Consider the following 21,784-nt stretch of genomic DNA (forward strand, 5'->3'; position numbering starts at 1 on the left):
CCTCTCTCCCACTACATTATCTACAGTGGTTCTACTTTTTTTCTATCAATGATTAAACACTTCACTGTTGTAGTTAAAAGTTTCAGAGTTACAGTATGAAGGCAGCAACAACAAAAAAGCAAAGTCAAATTCAGTGATCACTCAGTTTTAATAATATTGATTTCATCTGTTTATTAACTTGACTTTTTCTTATTTACATCCCACAATAAGACCATCTTTCTGGACTTTCTGAAGGAATATCTTAAGCATTTTATCCGTTTCCTAAACTTTGCACCACAAACGTGCTATTCTTTCATCAGAGAAATAACTGCAGGGCAGTTTATCTCAGCTCTGCCATCTGATGAAAGGGTTTAGTGGCGACGAGGGATGTGGTTCTGGATGACAGATTTTAATTACAGGAACACAGGCTAGTGACACTCGAATGACCAGTCGCAGCTTACCATCAGCCAATCACTGCTGATAACCAGATGATGAGCACAGAGCGACCAATTAGCTGTGAAAGGGCAGCAGTGCCACATCAGCTATAGTGCTGCTATGCCGCATGATCTTCATTGTGGGTGCAAATCTCAGAAGACAGACTTCTGAAGTCGTGTCACAGTGGCTAAATGTGTGGACCCACAAGTCTGTACACAGGTCTAAGTATCTTTGAGGTTCATGTCATAGGTCTTCCCTCGTGTGAATAATTACGTTGTTAGTTTGTGATTGTTTATGTCTTCTTCCTGTTTTGTTTCCAGTTATAGTTAAAACTGTGCTAAATATCTTTTTTTATGTAATAATATTGTTATTTGAGTACTTAGTATATTTTTTAGGCAAAGCATAATTTTTTCTACTCATACACAGTATATACACAGACATGCAAGAAGTAAATAGACACCTTTAATTTGAATTTGAATGAAGGTGTCTATTTACTTCTTGCATGTCTGTGTATGATAATACACATGGCTGGAATAATTAGTTAAGGGTTCCTGGGGCAAAGATTTGCTGTTGGGTCCCTCCTGACCCCCCCATTTACCATCATCAGTGGAAACCCCATTCAAGTTATCACTAAGACTAATGAAACCACCACTCCTATAATAAGATAATACGTAATTTGTGTTAGCATGTGCTAATTTTATGAAACATAATGTTATTGGGGAACAAATAATAACAATAAAGGAAATAATACAACTAGAGCTGGACTCCACTTTAAGACAGGCAAATGAGCTAATAATGTAGGGCCCCACTTAGTTGATATTCTATGTTATTAGAGCAAATTCCCTTACAAATGCGCAGTTAATCAGATTACCAAAACAAATTGACATGCAGTAAATCTAGGGCTTTGGTGGGCCCCATTGAGTGTGGGGTCCCAGGGCAGTTGCCCGCTATGCCCAATTAGTAATCCTGTAATTTTCTGGTCAAAGACATTTAGGCATCAGGGTTAAAACAAGACTACATTTGGTTAAAAAGTGAATTTTTTTCTGATGCTGTAATCACTGTTTTGACATCATTTCTACGACTTTATTTTAATGTGAAGTTTAACTTTAAAATGTAGTCAACTCAGTGTTGTTGAAACAGTGGTTATGTGTAACCCAGATGCTTATAATGTCCCTTTTTGAACAAATTCAACACATATTTTCACCATATAAATGATTCTGAGTTACTAGGAATTTTGTAAATACATTATGGCAGCACATAGAAGAAAATATCTTCTATTAAAGCAGAAACAACACATTATTTTTGTCACAGCTTATGTTCAGTGTTGTCTGTTATGAACACCCATCATTGTGAGTAAAAAATAGTTTACTGCAAAGTACACAGCAACTTTCAACAGCTGGCTTCAGTGCTTGACCGCTCATGGGTGCAGTTGTTGTAACGAGTGTAGTTAATATCGTTAGCTGCGATCATATTTGCTTTAGATCAGTGGTTGCTCCAGAGTTTGGCTGCGAGTGTGTGATGCTCAGGTCAACAGCAGCACACAGCAGAGGCCTTTCCTGCTTCACACAGAGCGTAGAGGAGAACCTGAGCAGCCACATTCTCGTTATTCTGTAGTCTCAGCCTGCTGGTCTGAAGATACATAAGCATTTGGGCGAGTGGCTGGGAGTAGTGCAGTGTGAATGGTAACACCCAGGACAAATTACATGGCGAGAGAAGAGGGGCCTCTTCCCCGCTGAGCCATGGTGGCATCACGGGGGCGGAAAATGACAATTCCTTGAAAAGGTCATACAAGACGCCTGCACTGTGATACGAGCTTACAGCCAATCTGACAATCTTAATTCAAATCATGACATTCCCCCAAAAAGTAGAACGTTTTCATCTCCCCATGTCAGAACAGCAGTCTGACCTTTAGCATGTAAGAACTTCACTGAGTTTTAACAAATGCTAATCAGAGCCCTTCATTAACATGTCTGTTGCACATTCCACGTGCCGCTCCCCCCATTTGCAATTTGCGCCTTTCACACTGAGATTTAAAAGAGTAATAGGATTTCTGTTATAGTCTATTAAAACACCTATATTTTCTATGAATTGAGCCATCTGAAATGACATGATGAATTTCAATATGACAAAATGGTCATGATGAAAACTAGAAATGCCTTTTGTCAGATTCTGTAGCATTTAACATAGTGTGTTTTAAATACACTCTTAAATTTCACATTCTTCATGCCACTCGAGGTTTATTTCCTCTTATTTTCCCCACAGCAGGCATTTTTTCCTCTGAAACTAGAAGAAAGTATTTGACAATGAATTTCATGCTTCAACCAGCCTACCCGCATGGGCAGTGTCGCACCACACCTTAATACCACTGCAGATGAAATGTCATGGAATATTCACCTGCAGACTTACATCCTCCATGTCTGTTCATCTGTTTTTTTATACTTGTTGGGTTTTTTTCTTAAGTAATCCAAGTCAGATTATAGCAAGGTTCATAAGCATGAATGCATAAAGATATTAGGCCAAACGTTCATACCATACACACTGATATCTGTGACATACCAAGATATCTACCATTGAATTTTTACATTGGTTCCCACCTTCTCTGGGCCTGCCATTACTGGCCGTTGTTAAGTGACCCCCCTCTAAAGTGGTTTGGCTCAGCTGAAGGGATGAAATTACAGTACGTTGGAATAATGGTCTGTGAAGTACCAGTCAATAGTAGATTATCTGCATCCTGCAAATTACCAGACTGTCAAAACTAACACAGTAACGGGTAGTCCTGAAACACTCCATATGTTACTCTGGTATTCTAATGACTCAACGGACTAACTATGTACAGACTCATGAGTCACAGAGTCTGTAGGGAGGTCTCAAATCTCAGTCTTGACAACAGTGACCCCCAAGCTGATTACCAGCCTGTGTGGCTATTGAAAACCTTTCTACCATAGAATAAGATATTTTAAATCATTTGGATGTTACACTAACTTGTAATCAGATGAATAGTGTCTTTGTTATTCTCCTGTACATCTGTTCTTGCGCTGTGTAACTTGGTGCTCCGGGTATGATAACCTGCGAGAAGAAGTAGGTATTTTGGACCAATGGGAGGAAGAGAAGGTTCTTAGCACCAGGGCATGGGTCAATGCTGGCGGAGAGCCGAGCCAGTGTCTTGCCAGAACCAGAGCTTGGCTAGCGGCAATAAGCGGTTCGTCTATAACTGAATAAGATACGCTTTTTAGAGTTATCCTGTGTTTCTGTTGGACCTGCTTTGTGTCACCAGTAACATGCATTGAAGTGGCCTCTACAGTATGCATTATTCTATCTACCTCTCTCTGAGTTCTTCCCATCACCATGCATGGAATAAGATTGTTTGTTGAACTAAAAGCTAAGTTGTACATATCCCAGATCTACAAGAAGTGCTGTCATCCTCAAAAATGAATTCAAAATATTCACAGGAACAGCCACAGTCCATTCATCAGTGCACTCTGATCTGTCTTGCATTGAAACGATACAGAGTCCTCGATGAAATCCAAACATGGGCAGCAATACCAACGGGCTAGTGTGTGGACCAGGGGAGATAGGGCAGCAAAGCCTTCCTCACAGCTGGGTGCCCAAGATTAATAGGCAAGATAGACATAGTGTATGTGTTTACTCATCACTCTGATTGTGTCTATCTGGGACAAAGGCTTTATTTGAACAGGTCAGGATTGTAGATGACTGTATGAGAAGCATTATCAATGAAGCTATTCAGACTGGTAGCAGCATAATGATGTATATTCCATCACAGCAGCCTCGTCTGACCCACCCCTGCATCTGAATATTTAAATCAACTTAGTATCATACACAGCTCCCCATTTTCCTCTCAAACACCATCCCGCCACTTCAGAGAAAAAGCCCTTTAATATATGAAATGCGGATGCTGCTGTGTCAGTTGGTGAAGGTTCAGATTTTACAAGAAGCAGCACTTCAGGATGTGACCCGGTGCCATGCATATCTTCTGTCTTATTGTAACATTTCCCTTTGCCGAGGTTAATGAGCTTGACACCGGGTGCCCTCAGCCTGCTCGACAGACAGAGTTACCTTGCACTCTTCCCTCTTTTCTCTCTGCATGCCGTCAACCCTAAGCCTAACATCTCCATGGCTGGAAACAGCAGTTTCACTTTGCACATGCAGCCGGGGAAAAGTTATCAAGCAGCACTGTGGTCACCTCTTCTTTTTCAAGGCTGTTCTGCAAGGTCATACTCTCAGCAATGAGCTGCATCTACTTGGTTTGTCAGTCGGAGCCTCTGAGGGATTAATTGTCCCCGCTCTGTCTCATTCATGGTCTTTGACAAACCGATCCATGACTCTGCCGTCTCGTGTAAAGTGCTTGCTAATCAGAGGGAGCATTTTTATCATCGTGCTGTGTTGTTTTTTTTAATTATTATTTAATTTTTTTTACCAATCTTAATTGTTTAATGACGAGCTTGCACACGCCATTTCCAAGGACCTATCTTTAAATCTGTGGCCTCATGCATTTTTAATTGAACATGATTGTAGCATTAACAGCTGAATATGCAGCCAGCCTTTTCTCACATTTGTCTCAGCCTTAAGTGAGAGTGCCTTAAATTAAAAGGCTATAGAAATCAATACAAGTGGCATCCATGAGAGAGCACATATCTTCGACAGTCTGTCTCCTAATGCATCACTCACCACATGCTCTGCTCTTGTGTCTGAAAGCACTTAATGTGCAATAAGAATCCGCCCACCTCTGATGTTGCCAAGTACTGGAGATGGCCTGTCTGAGGGAGCTTAAAAGTTTGGTCTAATGCTTAATGGATTATCAAGCGCCGCCTCTTTGTAAGAGTGAAACTTATGCTGAGCAACGCTGTCAAAAGATGTTTAATGGATGCTTGCATGCAACAAATTCAAATTTAAGATACAGCTTTTTACACGATGCAACAAAAATGAGTTAATTTAGTTCACATTAATTCAGTATAGTGTATTCTGCATATGTTATTCGGATGGTGATGGTGAGTGCTGGAGTGGTGTTAATAATATATTATTAAACCACGTCAAATGAAATTCATTTCAGAGAGAGCAGGAGGGATGATTGGGAGACTCAGAATGTAAGCTTTCTGACACGGACAGAGATGGAGGTCTGAGCTGCCCACTCCAGGTCATTTCCACAAAACAATTTGATACAGATTTCTTACTGGCAGGAGATTGTCTGTTTTCTTCCTCTTACAGGTTTAGTTCCTCTCTCCGAATGCATCCCTCATCTTCCTTCAATTGGAAGCTTTATCCTACACATACAGTATACTCCGACACACAGATTTGTAAGAGCAAAATAGTGAATCTGCAGCGCCAGCGAGCGAGGCTGCGGAGGACTGCATGAAAAGAACTCATTAAAACGGTGACTCACACACAGGGAGATGCTCCAGCTTGCTCTGAGTTGAGATGATTTGTGAGTAAATCCAAGACTGTTGTCCAACATCATACTTCTAATTGCCCCTGCACACACACACACACACACACACACACACACACACACACACGCATACGCACGCACACTCTTGTACATTTGCAGACACCTGTGTGCATACACATACACACACTCAATGGCATATAAGATCCTCCCTCGTACAGTGAGAGTCAAAACTGAAAAATAGATGAGATCTTTGTCACTCAAATGGCTGTAGGTTTCTTAAGTGCTGTCAGAGTACGGATGAGGCCAGCATGCATTATGGAAGACAGAGCCTTGCTAAAGCGCCTCAACTCTCTGCCTGGTCCACAGCGGCACAAAACTGTCTAATGGAGTTGAAGACATGGTAATTTCTGTAGCAACCCAAGATTCTGTAATAATATCTAAAGTTGGAAGCTAATTAATCTCGGAGGTATGTCACAGGCTTAAGGCCTTTCTGCACTGTCTGGAGCTGCTAATTCCTTCCATCTGGGGTGCTGAGGAGCATTTATGGGAGTTTACCAGATTAGCCCCAGACATAGGATCTTTAAAGCGAACTGCTTGTTCTCTTCAGATTGGAGATCTGTCCTCCTTGCAGAACAGTGGTGGGGGGGAAAGGCTAATAAAGCCCTATTGTATGCTTGTGTGACTGGTTTGACTGGAGGGCTAAAAATGGAACCCGCTGCACAAGAGAAAGCCCCCTTTTTCTTTGTACCAATGTGTAAAACGGGACATGTGTGGTATTCATTTAAATCCATGTAGAGAGCAGGCCTTTCTGATTACGCTTGTAGTGGACTTTCTTCCAGAACGTGCACTTACAGAAGAGGCTTATGGTCCATCGTGGTAGATACGCATCTGTGTAGATTAACCAAAAGCTACTGTCTCACACATTTTGAAATGAGGCTTATCTGAAACTATTGTTGCAGATGTTTAGATGGCAGAGACCACTGCCTCCTCGTTACTGTTACCATGCAGTGTGGTTTATAGGAGCTAAATTTGAACACAGTGACAGATGAACAAAGATATTTGTCTCTTTCCAACACATATTTAATAGTAATATTATGTCTTGCTGGTTTCTGCAAGATCTAGACCTGTCCTGATAAGACCAAGGTCATCTGTTAGGAGTGTCTGCATAGGAAATGAGCGCAAGCTCCCAGCAGACTCAGCAGGAAGGCTGGAGAGATGAGTTAATAGTCACTGCTCTGGTTTTAAAGTCTGTCTGCAGTCCTAGTTGAGTTCCTCTTTCTCCATCCAAAAGGTGGCACAGAGTAAGATTGTTAAAGAGAGAGAGAGACACGGGGGCAGGACAGGAAGAAAGAGACAGAATTGATAGTGAAAGAGAGACGTAACTACAAGAGAATAAGGGTGCGTTCACGTGGCACCGTCATCCATCCCTTCCGCCTAATCATTCTCAAAATCATGTCCCAACTGTAAAGCACAAGTTTTACTCTTTATTCACACACCAGAAATTCAGATTACCCACAGTGCTGCCGAGTGGATCCAGAGTTGACTATGTTAGTTAAGTGAATTTCCCCATGTGCCATTTTGGGTGGGCACGAGGAGCCGTCTCACCTACAGTTTGTGTCAGTCACAGCTGGCAATGACAAATTATTAAGGTGGATTTGACATGAAATGTTGGACGTAGTCACCCTCTACCTTTTCTCCACCCATTAGTCTCTGAGAGGATTACTTGACAGGGAGTGCCATCAGCTAGCATCAGCTCAGGCAGCACAGTTCTCTCCTCCCCCGCAGATGCACCTTGGGCCTGCAGTGGTCTCCTCCTCTTCTTTGTTCAGTGCATCTGTTCAGCGTCAGATGACAGCACTGATTAGCCTCACTCAGAGTCTTAATAAGACAACTGGAGTACAGAAAGGCAACACAAAACAGACACACAAACACACCGAATCACCCAGCTGTAATCACTACATGCCCAGCCTTACCCTACTCCCTTACCCTTAACCTAACTATGGCTCTGTCCTTGACCCTAATGAGGTCTGGAAGTCCCTCGCTTTTGGTGATTTGCACAGCTTTCCCAGTCTTAGCATCTTTGCTGTTCTGTCTGAAGTCCACATAGCATGTACTGAGAGCTACTTAATTTAAAGTTACATCTGTAATTTTCTCTTAATGTCAGCCTCCGGGTGACGCACGAGTTAGGCAAACTTAGTCCTTTAATTCTCACAGTTTTGAACATCTCTGAATGTGTGTCATCATTTGTTTGCATCTATGTTTACCAAATGTTCACTTGAGCTGCAGACAATTTAGAAGTGTGTCATTAAGCTTAAAAATGCCAACAGGGTAGTTTTGCAGTATCTTTTTTTCCACTTTAAAGCAGTGTTTTCTGTAAATAACAAAAATGGAACCGTGGTATTTTCCTGTCAAATTAAAGGGTAAAACAAGCACTGCTCCAGATATTCATAGACTGTTTTATAACAGGAGTTGTTGGCTTGCAAATTATACCTCTGACTATATTCACATTCTGTTTGATTCACAGGGTTTGAATTATTTGAATGTCTGCTAACATAAAAAAGTGCAACAAAAATAAGCAACCTCATAAATTCCTATGCAATTGCCAATTGGCCGGTTTAACGTGTTTTCTACAAGTGTAACATGCGGCATAGGAGGAATAAACATTTAGTAGTTGTTTTTTTTGTTGTTGTTTCGAGTCAGATGTGTATGTAGGTACGAGTGGGTGTGCAGTCTCGTCTCTCTGTAGGGCTGCGTTCCTGCAGGGTGAACTTCTCCCACTCGTCTTCACCGTCTCCCCCACTGCCTCCTGGCGGATGCTCCTCACTCTGATATGTGTGTCCCAGCCCACCTGTTCAGGCCTCATTACTGTCAGGCCTGTGTTAATAAATATCCAGGTGTAGAGCGCTCCTCGGTGCCTGTACTTCATCACCGAGGAGCTCAGTCTGCTGGGCGCCCCCTCCTCTCCTGCAGCAGGGCTGACAGGAACCATGATTACACTGTAAGCACTGTAGTTATTCACCTTCTGCCCAAACTCCGACACTGCACTCCATCTTACACACCGGCACAGAGACACGCACACATACGCTGCTCATGCACATGTGTACACATACATACAGGAACACACACACACACACACACTGACAAACAAATACTTACAGATATTTGTTCTTTCATTCCCATTATTTTTCCCTTCAGTGCAACCATGGGTGTGCAGACAACATGGCCGATGCTTTGCCATTTGCACTGTAGGAACATCCCTGCAGCAATGTGTGGTGACGGCTCCCTCACTAAATCGTTATTGCAGTGTAGGTCCAACACTGAGAAATCAATTATGCATAACATTAGAGACATGTTGTTTAGAATCAACTTTTTAAACTCACATCATCTCTATTTTGAATATTTCATATTGACTTTTTAATATAGTTCATTTTTTCTCTAGATAGTGGCTTCAACCTTTTGCTTTTTGCCAAGATAGCTTTTTATAACTAGTAGATTATCCAGCAGCCTCTTGACTGCATGTTATCAAGTCATTTTTGTCTATGATTAAGTCTTAAAAGTCTGAATGAATATACCAGTTAAAAAATTACAGCCTGTTTTCAACACTTTTTTTTTAAGTGTCAGATTGCAGAACTAGAATCGAGAAAATCAATTAAGATTTAAGTCTTTGAAAAAAGTTAACATTTACTGCACTGACAAATTGTTTTTGTTTAGTTTATTATGCCTCAACAATATAGAGAAAGTACTATACTTAAACTATGATTTATTGTTATTGAATACACACTCATTTTAGAGCCCAATAACTTGTTTGAGGTTGCACATAATTTATAAAAAATAACAAAAACTTCTCAGAATCTTTGACAGGTTTGCTGATGTTATTGCTATATTTGCAACACACATGAGAATTTGCTAATTCGTTATCAGAGCTAATCATGTAACAAACATTACAATCTTGTATTAGTCTCTCACTGTGCACTCCAGACCTCTTAATCTTCATATTTTTAATAAAAATATTGAAACTTTATTACACCTGTTTTCTGTAGCTTGTGAACAAAGTTTTGTTTTTATCATAGTTTTTCTGAAAGTCAAACACCGCCTTCAAAGGACTGCATGTTCTTCAAGTGAAGGTCAAGGGTTGTGATTAGAAATTTCAGGTGAGTAACTCGTGGCTTTTACTGAATAAAACCATAACATGTGTTATTAAGTCTTAGTTTTCTGAAGTAGCTGTACTGTGTGTTTTATATTACAGTTGCATTTTTGAAAATCAGTATAATTTGAACACTGTCTCTTGTTGGAGAGCTCACAGTAAATCTGCAGGGAATCTTTCATCTTTCATCATACAGGTCATTTTGATATTGCATCATCGAAATTTAATTAATTTTGCCTGGAAACAATCTTGGCAGTCTGCCATCGACTCAGCACTCCTGCATCTTTTTGCGCAGGCCCTAGCCTCATTGCATGTATGAGGTCAGTGTGAATGGGGTGAGTGGGTTAACCAGGCCCGTGTGAGGGCTCTCATCTCAGCAGCTCCAGGAAGCCGGGGCGGCGATGTCGGTGGCCGGGGGAATGACAGGGAGGACACAACCACTTGACTCTGGAGAAGCAATCAGACACTAAGGGGTTTAATGCACTGCCTTGGGTCTGAGCCACAGCAATTGGGTTTGATAGCCGTGTCATTATGAAAGGAGGGCGTCTGGAGGTCTTCAGCGGCCAGGGATTATAGGAGAAGAGGGGGGACGCAGGGACAGAAAAGAAAAGAGGAGGAGAATCTCTCTCAGTGGGAAACTCTGCGTCGGCCACTTTGGACGAAGGCCTTTCTGACCTCCTCAACTCTCTGTCATCATCACACTCCCACTGCTCGCCCTGATTTTCCTTCACAGAAGTGACAATGAGAGCGAGCCTTGAAAGGACAATATAGAGGTCACTCCCACGTTGTGTTTCTGAGCTTGTTCTACACCAGACGTTTTAATTTGCTGCCATGCGCACAATTATAGTTTATTTCTTCAGCAACAGCTAATTAAGAGGATAAGATATCGGTGACAGCGTCTAAAGCATTTTCTCTCTCTGGTTTTATGCACCTCCTCCCCCCTTAAAGAGGGAAACAATCTCAGCAAAAATCTGAGAAATTCCATGAAAATGACAATTATCCCCCCCCCCCCCAAAAAAAAGATAATTTTGCTTAATGATTTTCTTTGCCAGACTCATTAAGTGCCTAAACCACAAGATGTGACTTATTCCTCTGTGTTTACTCAAACACCTAGAAACATGAAGTTCATGGTGTTGAGTGAGAGCTCATAGTGCAGTCTGTGCTCTTGTGTCTATGAGAGAGAGAGTGAGAGTGAGTGTGAAGGAAGTCAACCTGTGATGGATGCGATGGCAGATGCTAGGGTAAGAGTTGTCATCAGCGTACCCGGAGCCTTATGGAAGAGAGCCAGGTACACGGCTTTGATTGGCCCTACTGTGGCTGTGCTGTTTGCCACAGCACAGCTTTGATTAGTGCCTCCATGAAAATGTATGCCCTATGCTCAAAGAAAACTGGGGGAGTAACTACCTGTCAGGAAATTCACAAACAAGGCTACTTAGAGCACAGGGAACTGTATATTTTAAAGTCTAATATTCCCCGCCATTTCATTTCATTTCATTGTGGGGGGCTTGCCAAATCCCTGCTGGTACCCCACCCCACCATTGCAAAAGGTCCCCAGATAAGGAGGAGGTGCACCACTACCCCCCTCCCAAAAGATAGGTGTGGGAGAAGGCGTCTCTCTCTCTCAAGCACACAACAAAGGCTCTCTGCCAGATGCTGTGAATACCAAAAATCCCCGCAACACAAACACAAAATATATAAATTAATCAGAGTGCAGGTAAATAAATAAATAATGTATATGAGGAGCTAATTAAATGTGTTTATTCCTGTTATCATATGCTGCCCTCATTTCCACCACTTGAAGTCATGAATCATTAAGTAGCTGCTAAATTGGTCTCTGGGGCCGTCCTAGTGGCAGGGGGCGGTCAGATCCTGTCTGGCAGAAGGCAGGTGTGCAGCGGACGGACGGATGGCCTGTGCTCCTGTAGTCCTCGGACAGCGGCGCCTGACAGAGGGGAAGCAGGCATCATGCTGGGAGGTGAGTGGCCGGAGGAGAGCCTGTAGCAGAGCGGCTGACAGGACCGCCCGTCACTGGGCCGGCTCTGCTTTGATTAATGAGGGCATTTGAAAGACAATTAGTGGGAGCAGATTTGCCTTCAACTACCTTATCAATCAGAACTCTTTTAATTCAATGTGTAGCACCCTCTGCACCAAAATGAGTGTGGAAGCATTGTGCATCAGGGCAGGAACAGCCTGCCTGTCAACAGGAGGTGGGAGAGGAGGGCCAGTCTATAAAATGCAAACGCCATTTTTCCTTTCTACTCTGGAAACTTAAGACAGGTAGTGGTTGCTGCTGAACTTGTAGCAGCCTTATAAACTGCACGTAAAGGTGAAACATAATATACATACAAACACACATGAAATGAGTAACATAATCCTCTGTTTGGCTTAATACATGCAGTAACTTTGCTCTAATTTGCTCTAAAGAATTTCTATGTGAATTTTCTGTGCTATTGGCATGTACGCTGTCGTAACACTGTCGCCAGACCGAACACTGATATCAGACAATTCTGCAAAAGCCTGGATTTTTTTTATTTTAATGTAACGTGAACTACGCTAGTAAATTAAAGTCGGTTAAGATGGCCAGATCATAAATACGTGTGGTGACACAAACTGCCACATGAAATTTGGATGTTACGTCTTCAGCCCCTCCTAATGACTTCTAATTTCTACCTGTTCTGAATTTTAAAGGGCAAACTATTTCTTACATCTGCACTGAAAGTTGCACTTGGGAATAAACCATGAAATAAATCAGTTAATATGTACATATTGATGATGATGATGAGTCCAAAATATTAACAATAAATTGACCCATTTAAAAATGACCCTTCTGATCTCACAGCTGTGCTAAAGGATACGGTTAGGTAATACAAGAACTTGGTTATGGTTCAGGAAATATCGTTGATTGGGTTGAAATTATAACTTTGTTATGGTTAAGGAACCTTTGTCATTGTGGTTATAATAATAAGCACCTGGTTATGGTGCGGGAAAGAATGTGGCCAAGGTTAAAAGGAACCAGTGTTGACTGCAGCGACAGCATGATAAGTGCGACATTTTGTTGACCCATCCATCAACCTCGACCTCCTCCCAATGCTGACTGTCACATTACTTCCTCCTTTGTCACTTAAACATAAACAAATGTCATTTTGGAGAAATTTGTTCAACTGACTGATGTTGTTGTTTTTCTTGCGGTTGGCTGTCTTCTTCAAGTTACTTTACAACAGAGAGGAAAGATGATTCCCTTAAATTGCTAGCAGTAATAGAGAATTAAGTTGCAAGGAGTAACTGTGTAATGGCCTCAACCAGATTTTCCTGCTGTTCTGTTACAATTATAACTGCAGAGCCTTCCTTAAGAAAACAACATATTGATCTGTCACCTGAACAAATGCAGAAAATCTTACAGAAAATCGTACAAAAGCCCTCACGTCACATTTAACTAGTTTCTCTTAAGAAAACATCTCTGTTCTTTTTTACTGACGGCTACAAGGGGTATTTCTCCAACTTTATGACAGCTCAGAAGAGTGCTCAACAAATATTCATATTAAGAGTTTATTTCAGTGCTGCAGCATTTTATCTTGTTCTATACAGCCGCCCTCCTGCACAATTACACTTGTCAATCATTTGAACTCAAATTATTTGAACCACTGGAGAAATGATGTAGATCTGCCAGTGTGCTTAAGAGCCTGAAAGGTGTGTTTTCATAAAGCTGGAAACAAGCAAGTGAGGAAGTGTCTCTATTGATCCCACTGCCTGTAAATAAAACAGGGGCAATGAGCAAAAAGAAACAAACAACTCTGGCAGAGAGAACATGGGGAGAAAAAAAATCAATAGGTTCCCTCACTGGTGGGTCTTCTCTGGTCAGACTATTCTCTCTGGGTTAGGCTGTCTGCAGATAGTAAGGAGGGGAGCACACAGTCAACATTCTCTTGATTTCCAAATTTCCTTTACAGTATAATGGGACTCTGCAGAGAATGCAGCTCATGTGCATTTAACCCACTCAGCTACCTGAGGAAAGGAAGCACAAACAGATAATAGCTTTCAGGAAAGGGAAAAGGTTGCTTATGACACACACTCAAATGATTCATGGTTCATGTTTTTAAAGGGCACCAATTTTACATGTCAAAGTCCATTTATGAGGAGTGTAGCCTGTGACAACGGTTGTATACACTCTTCTGGAGCTGGAGTCATACTCTAAACTCAAAGTCAAGATGTCTCATGGAAATTTGCTGCACTAGCTTCTCTTTTTGTATGTGCTTTGTATGTGTCTTCCCCGTGTGTGTGAACAGCATTTGGCTGCACAAACTTCCCTTTTTAATCTCGGTGTCTGCCAACTTTAAGTTGTAAGTTTAAGTTTTGAAACTTTGATGCTAAAATACCGGAGTATTACCGTGTACCGTTAATCTGTGTATCCAAGTAAGGATGAGCTAATCTTTTTTTTCCCCAAATATATAAAAGGATGCGTCCCTTTTATTTAAAGGTCCAGTGTGTCGGCTTCGGTGTCATACAGCGTTGTAGTTGCTCAACTCAACTCAACTCAAACTTTATTTATAAAGCACATTTAAAAACAACTGAGGTTGACCAAAGTGCTGTACAGGTTGATACAAATAATATACAAATAATATATAAATAATATACATATAATACATAAAGTGCCATACTTACAACGGGTTAGGACAAATGCTAAGATACTGACGTTTGGTTAAAAGCCAGGGAGAAAAGGTACGTTTTTAAGGAGGATTTAAAAACCTCAAATGAGCCAGCAGATCGGATGTGCCAGGGCAAATTATTCCACAGCCTAGGGGCAGTTGCTGATTGCAACCGCCTTGCCTCACCCTCTTCTTTTTAGGATGAGAAACTACATTGACCATGATACGCACAAAACACTCAGTGTGACAAGGCCGTATCTAGAGCCAGTATTTAGTTTGTCCATTCTGGGATACTGTTGAAACATGGAGCTTCAGCGGTGGACTCTGGAGAAAAGGACCCGTGCCTGTAGATATAAAAGTTTCATTCTAAGGTAACAAAAACAAACATTTCTTATTTTCAGGTGATTATACAATAAAGAAAACATAGTTATGCATATTCATTTCTGACATATCCTTGAATAGAGCCTCGTAAATCTTACACACTGGACCTTTAAAAAAAATGCTTGAGGAAATCTGAGTCTGGTCCAACAGAGTCAGAGCATAATAAAGCTTTTTACAATTCAGCAGTGAGTTTAGAGAGTCTATATTGATTAAAGAAAAAAGATCCCTAGATCACTGCCATGTGGACATGCAGTACATGTGGGAAAGTAACATCATCTTGAGCACAAACACATCCATCTGACCCATTTCAACTGATGTATTTGGCTCCAGTGTGGTTAAAACCAGGCCAGGTGTGGACATTCAGCTCTGCCTGCCTCTTTTTCTTGTTCCAGCTTAGCGGGCAATAAGGAATGCTGCCTGCCGCCCTCCATTTCCCATTAGCTGTTTTATTTCACGGGAAATTTGCTTCCTGCTTGCTGTAATTGGTATCTAGGCACCTCCTGATGTGGGCATTAGGATTTTTAATACAATCTTTTACGCAGGTGAGAATGCGCATATATTACCCTTTCAGTAGCACATTATTTGATTGTCATTCACAATTATTTACCCATGCATTGTGTGAAACAAAGTTAAAGATTGCAGCTAATGTTATTAGCTAAATACTTAGTGGGCATAACTTTGTTTCCACACCCTTACTGCACAATCGTGATAATAACGTCATCTGAAGACTTTAAAACTTTGGTGTCAATTCTTCCAGTAACGGCTCGGAAATGGAACCAAATCCACAAAAGCAGGATGGTCTGCAGGTTTTACCAAAAGACAGTGCTGTTTAAATATCGGCATGAGCAGACCTGTCATGAAAGGCAGCACATTAAGTCAGGAAAACCAACAGAGAATGATTTTTATCCTTGTCCCTGTCTTTGTGGTAAAACAGTCCTGAATTCAGGGGACAGGGCCACGCACAGCATGTTGTTTAAGAATATTTGTCCATGTTGCAAAAAATAAAAGAGTTAATCTTACCTCCTAGTAATTAACTCCGCCCCTGCCCTTTTAATTCAGAACATTTCTAAAGGTTTGGTTACTGCAAATTGGTAGTCAATTGTGTGTTTGGAATTCAAGACACATGCGGCATTGAATGGTGAAATAGCAGCAAGTCTTTTTCCAGCAAAGGCCAGGACTGAGCGCCATAATGATATTCATTTTCAAACAGGAGAACATTCTAATGGGCAATTAAGATGATCAAGCCTGCCAAGATACACGTGAAGAACGAAGCGCTGGTGCCAGTGATTACGTGTCCTCCGCCCCTGCCTCCTTCCTGTGCAGGCCTGGGCTTTCTCTTATGTGTGTGCATAAGTAGCAGGAAGGGAAAGAGGGAAAAGGCTCCAAAAGCACAATGTAATTGAACTTTCCACATTATTTCTCACTAATATGTGCTGCCACTTGGTCTCATTAGTGGAATGATGTGCTCTGCCATTCTGGAATGAACTCTTTGCCCGAGTAATTAAGGCTCCTAAAGTTTCTAGTCCTTTGTTTAAAGAATTCGTCCTTGTGCTCTCCATGCCCCATCAGCTGCCTAATTAGCAGGACCTTTGTGTGATTAAAAATTCTCACAGAGATTCCGTTGGATATTTTCCTCTGTTAATGAGTGTTTGTGGACAGCTGGGAACGGGCGCAGGCTCCCTCCTCGTAAGACCTCCTGTGCATTGGGCAGACCTCTGTCAGGGCCCGAGAGTGAGAGCTGTCATTTCCGTAATGGGGATGGAAATTGGTCAAAACCTAGCGAGGTTCCCGCAGGAATGGAAATGCCTTGAAATATAAATGAGGATGAATATTCATATTTCTTCCATTTCTTCTGAAAAAAAAAAAGTGCTGAGTATTAATATAAATGTCTGTCAGTTTAAGCCACACTAGGAACTTTGTGTGCTATGTCTGCCTATTAACGCAGCCCTTGGCTTCATTTGCTATTATCCTCAGGTTCTTTTTCTCCCTAAAGTTGGGGTCACCCTCTCCACTGAGACCTGCACATTGGGGGCTTTCCTTTTGTTACAATTCTCCCACTTAGTGAGTATCTCAGAGAAAGGCAGAGAGAGAGAGAGAGAGAGAGAGAGAGGGAGAGAGAGAAGGCCCTGAAAGAGCCAGAAAGACATTTAATGAAGCCCACTCGGAAGTAAGGTAAGCAGGGGTCGAATCCAAATGAAACGAACAAGTCTGCTACGTGTGCAGTTGGAGGACAGCAGAAATCCAGAGGGAGAAAAGGGAGCGACGTTGGGAGGAAAAGGCCTGGAGAAGAAGAAGTAGTCCACACTGGTTAAGCTGCCTGGGACAGATGCCCTTCAGCCTCTCAGACGATTCCTCGCTTCCACTCTGTCTTCATTTGTCTAAGAAAAAAAATGTTAATGCTCTTGCTCATACAATATCTCATATCTGTATTTCAGTAATGAGCTGAATCTTTCTCACATGGGAAGATCTGTTCAGTGTCCGCTGCTTAAACAAATGTTGCTCTGCTATGTGGAGAGACTGTGCCCTTAAAGTCATGTGTGTGAGTGGTGCTTTGTTGAGGCTGAAAGCAGAGAGGGAAAATCAAAGCAATGATACAGCTTGACTTGCACACGGAGAGACTGCTGAACAAAGTGATGGAGCAATGAATAGATTTTTTTTTAAACATCAGTTTAAAGCACAGACAGGCATAATGGGCTGATTATATTTCTGTTTTAAAGGCCTGGAGAGACAAAAAAGCACAGCTATGACATGACATCGTCATCACAGAGGAATTTACACCTAAAAGGGCAAATTTAGCTTTTCAGATAAAATCCATTCAAATTTTTGCAAGAACAAAGGAGACAGAAATTATTATTAAATTCTTTTCAGTATGAATCTTTGTGGATGTGCTGAATAAAAGATTCCTTGGCGAAGGTTAACGAGATTAGATTGATTATCAAATAATAAATCAGCCAGTGATGATTTTCTGTTACCTATATACTCACTGGCGTGTATTTGTTGATGTTTGGACCTATTCCCCTTGAAGTCTTATCATATTCCATTTGCATATTTTTTTCCATTTATAAAACTCTTTTGATGTAATAACTCTCCTCTCAGCATTAATAGATATTCAGGTGTTTTTTTAGGGTACCTTTAGACCTCCTCCATTATTCTACAGTTAAAAGTTAAGTCCTATTCGGATTGAGTTAAATTTCCTGGATGCATGGAGCTCTGGGTAATTTGTTTGTTTTTAATTAAAATCTAATGTAGCCTTCGCAGGGCTTGGCAACTCTGCAGCTCTGCCCAGTGACTGGGGGATATTTAATAAGCCGCAGTGCTGAAAGTTGTTTCATTAGGTGTGAAAAGGGCTGATAACTCAATAGCCAACAGCCAAACATCCTCTCTGTGTCGGTTTCCTGCCTCTTTAATCTGTTTTTCATTCTGCCTGGCATGCTGTAGCAGTACAGGGGACTTCACAAAAAGCAAAAGACATTCATCACCATCGGCCCTCCAACAGACCAGGGTGATGGAGCGAGCCAGCCAGTTTGGCTGAGGAAGGAGACGATCAGACTGCAGAGCACAACAGCTAGAGCACCTCGTGTGAACTGGAGCTCGCATGTGTCATTGTGTTCATAAAGAACTGTCCATTCATCTGTACATTTAGGAGCATAAATAATGAGTCATTTCAATGTTGAGTCAATGACACAAATCCCCCATAGCTACCAACAACTTGTTTTTATACATTTATTTTTCAGTTTATTTCATCCTAATCTTTGTACACTAATGTAAGTGTCAAGCATCAACATATATGTATCATGATAGCCATCCTTTATTTTTATTTTTGCACTATTATTGGCTCTGATGATGTTTGTGATTATTACATGTTAATATTGTGACTAAGATTTGCACAAGACAGAACACAAGAGAACAAGATGGCTGTGCTTCAGTGGCTTATGAGATAGCAGTAGAAAGCGGTTTTCTATCATAGGTGAGAAAGTTCGCACCCAAGAAAACACATACACATAGACGAGTAAGTGAGTGAAACGCCTTCATCACACACATATAAGACATTTATATATTCAAACTGAAAATAAGCACAACCCAAGCAAATAAAGACCAATTTCACAACACATTCAGAGAATAAAGACAAGATGAAAATACAGAAAACACTGCAGGTTGTAGAGAATACCAGAACTAAGTTACAACTTGCAGGAAACTTATCATTGTAAAAGGCTAAAGATATATTTAGTCAGTATCTCTGTGTAATTTTGGAATCAGGTGATCAGTAACTACTGATTTTATACTGTCACTGACAGTATGCGGGCCTATGGAGATTTGTTCTGTAGCCAGCCTCAATTGCTTGTTTGCATTGCCGCATTGGTTTCACTACACAGCAACAGAGGTTGCCACTTGATCAAAACACAGTTGTTTTCCAACAGAACAACAGTACAAAATTGGCGAAAGAAAATGCAAATGAATGCATCTTTTCCAGCCACCAACTACTGTTATACAAATATCAGGCGCCAGTGCATCAAGACAAACAGTTGGTGGCGCTAATTTTCTTGAAGAGGACGTAGTTACAAGAGCACCAGTCAAACCTCAAACAGATGGAAAGAATGTGGAAAACGTGATGGAAATGTGGCATTTATGTTTTCGTCTGCTGCGTTTTTTTCTCCCTCAACAGCACAAGCACTTCACTGGGCGTTTATGTGACATGCTGTTTCCATTGTACTTTATCACGTATAACATTTCCATGTCAACAGGACTTTTGTGCATCAATTTTACATTATGTGGTGTTTTAAAATGCAGAGTGAGCTGCCTCACCTTAAAACAGGTCATATTTCTTCATCAGTTTGGAAACTATTCACTTTCGTTGCAGTTGAAAATGTACAGTTTAATTTCTGTCATTATTTTATTTCCTTTGATTTCCAGACTTACCTTCACAAAGGGCTTTAGCACTCTGCGTGACCTGGGTTCTCACTTTGATCTTGTGCTGCCTTTAGTTTTGTCACTGCTGAGCCTTAGCAAGTGATAGAGACATTTATGAAACCTCTAATGAACAGCGCTGTCTGTTTCAAACTTAACCAGTGTACACAGTCATATCACTCCTTGTCTGGAGAGTTGCTTGGCTGTGTTGAGGCAGTAATGTTCTGGGCATATCATTAAAGTAAAAATCCACCACAGAGTTATTTTCCTCTACCTGAGAAATGTGACAGACCAAGTATCTTGCAGCCTCGTTTTTTCTTGCTGAATAGATAGCACAGTCCCTAATTTGCTGCCAGAGATGTGTGGCATAGTTGAGTGTTCTCCCTCCCTCCCTCCCTAACTCGCTCCTTCAGGGAGGATTTCTGAAGCTCTTACAGTACTAAGGAGACAAGTATGCCTTCATGTGTTCAACTACATCAAGCCCACTAATCCTTGTAGATTGAAGCCGCCCACTGATTTAGATTGTCATTATGTGTTTCATAAACGTTCCACTCTGAGGTTTTATATTCAAAAAATCTGGAGAGGTGGAGGTGGAATAGGTGGTGTAAATGGCCCTTTCATTACCGTTCATCCCTCTGTATGCAGAGTTTAAACAGGGCAACGTAGGTGTGCGCGCTCAATGGCTCTGTTCCACCTGAGATGAAAGGCTATTTACATCGAGCGATGATGATGATGGCTGTGGGAGCCGGTATCGTTTCCAGGCGACCGGGTTTCCCCCGCTCATCGTCATTTGACAGGCTTTAAGGAGCACACTGTTAGAGCTCTGCAGACATTGTGACCATCACGCCTAATTGACCAGAGGGGCTGAGCTTTAAGTGAAACAGAAGTATAACAACTGAAGAAATGAACCTCTTCCTCCGCATTTACCACATGGACGTGACAGTACAGACAAATCACAGGTCACCACTTTATATGTGTGAAGCCGTATAATTGTCTAATTGGAGAAACACCGAGCATGATCTTTAAATGTGTAAACTATAAGAAACTGGACCACGAGAATGACTGCAAAGCCGGAAGGAGGTTTTTTTTTTTCCTTTCTTTCTTTCTTTTGCCCTTCTCATTCTTATTTCACGCAGCGTTGATAAGTTGATCGCTGATAAGTGTTATTCATTTCAATGAGTAAGCCAATTAAAAATGGAGTTTTATCTAATGTGATAGTTAGACATAATTTGCAAGAGTTTAGACTAAAAACTCTCACTTAATAATGTGGTTTAATTTAATTTTCCACTTTTTTTCTGGAGTATTGGATTAACAGGATTGAAACTTTGTCTTCCAATTGCACAACTCTATTGGGCTATTTAATTAGCCAGGGTTTTCTTTTTTTTTTTTTGGCTGCTCAGACATGTGCATAAAGCAAAATCCCATATGCCAGAAAATAAATGAATAATTTAAATAAATGTATGCTTAAAGGCAATTAAAGCAGTAACTGCTTTAGCAGCTACATTAGTACCACTTGTCCTGGAAAGTGTGTGTGAGGAAATGTAAATGCGCACACTGTTACCGACTTGAGGTCTTGCAGGTGGAAAACGGTGAACTTGAAGTAAGAAAATGGAGCAACTGAAAGGGGCTCCTCTATTTTTCATGAATAAGGTCACTTATCAGTGAATGTAATGTCACCAAGTTCTCTTCATCAATTCAATAACAGTGTGAAAGTGAAAAAAAAAAATAGTTGGGTCATTTCTTTGTAATACACCCCTGGGCTTTTTATTATGACTTCATTTCCCGTTGTAATATTGGAACGTCTCTATAATTGTAAAAGTGTAATAGACTCTAATATAATTTCATTTTGAACCCTGAATGGTCTATGCCATCTCTGCTCAATTTGAGTAGAAT

This window comes from Larimichthys crocea, chromosome VIII (assembly GCF_000972845.2).
Source record: "Larimichthys crocea isolate SSNF chromosome VIII, L_crocea_2.0, whole genome shotgun sequence".
In the NCBI taxonomy this organism is placed as follows: Eukaryota; Metazoa; Chordata; class Actinopteri; family Sciaenidae; genus Larimichthys; species Larimichthys crocea.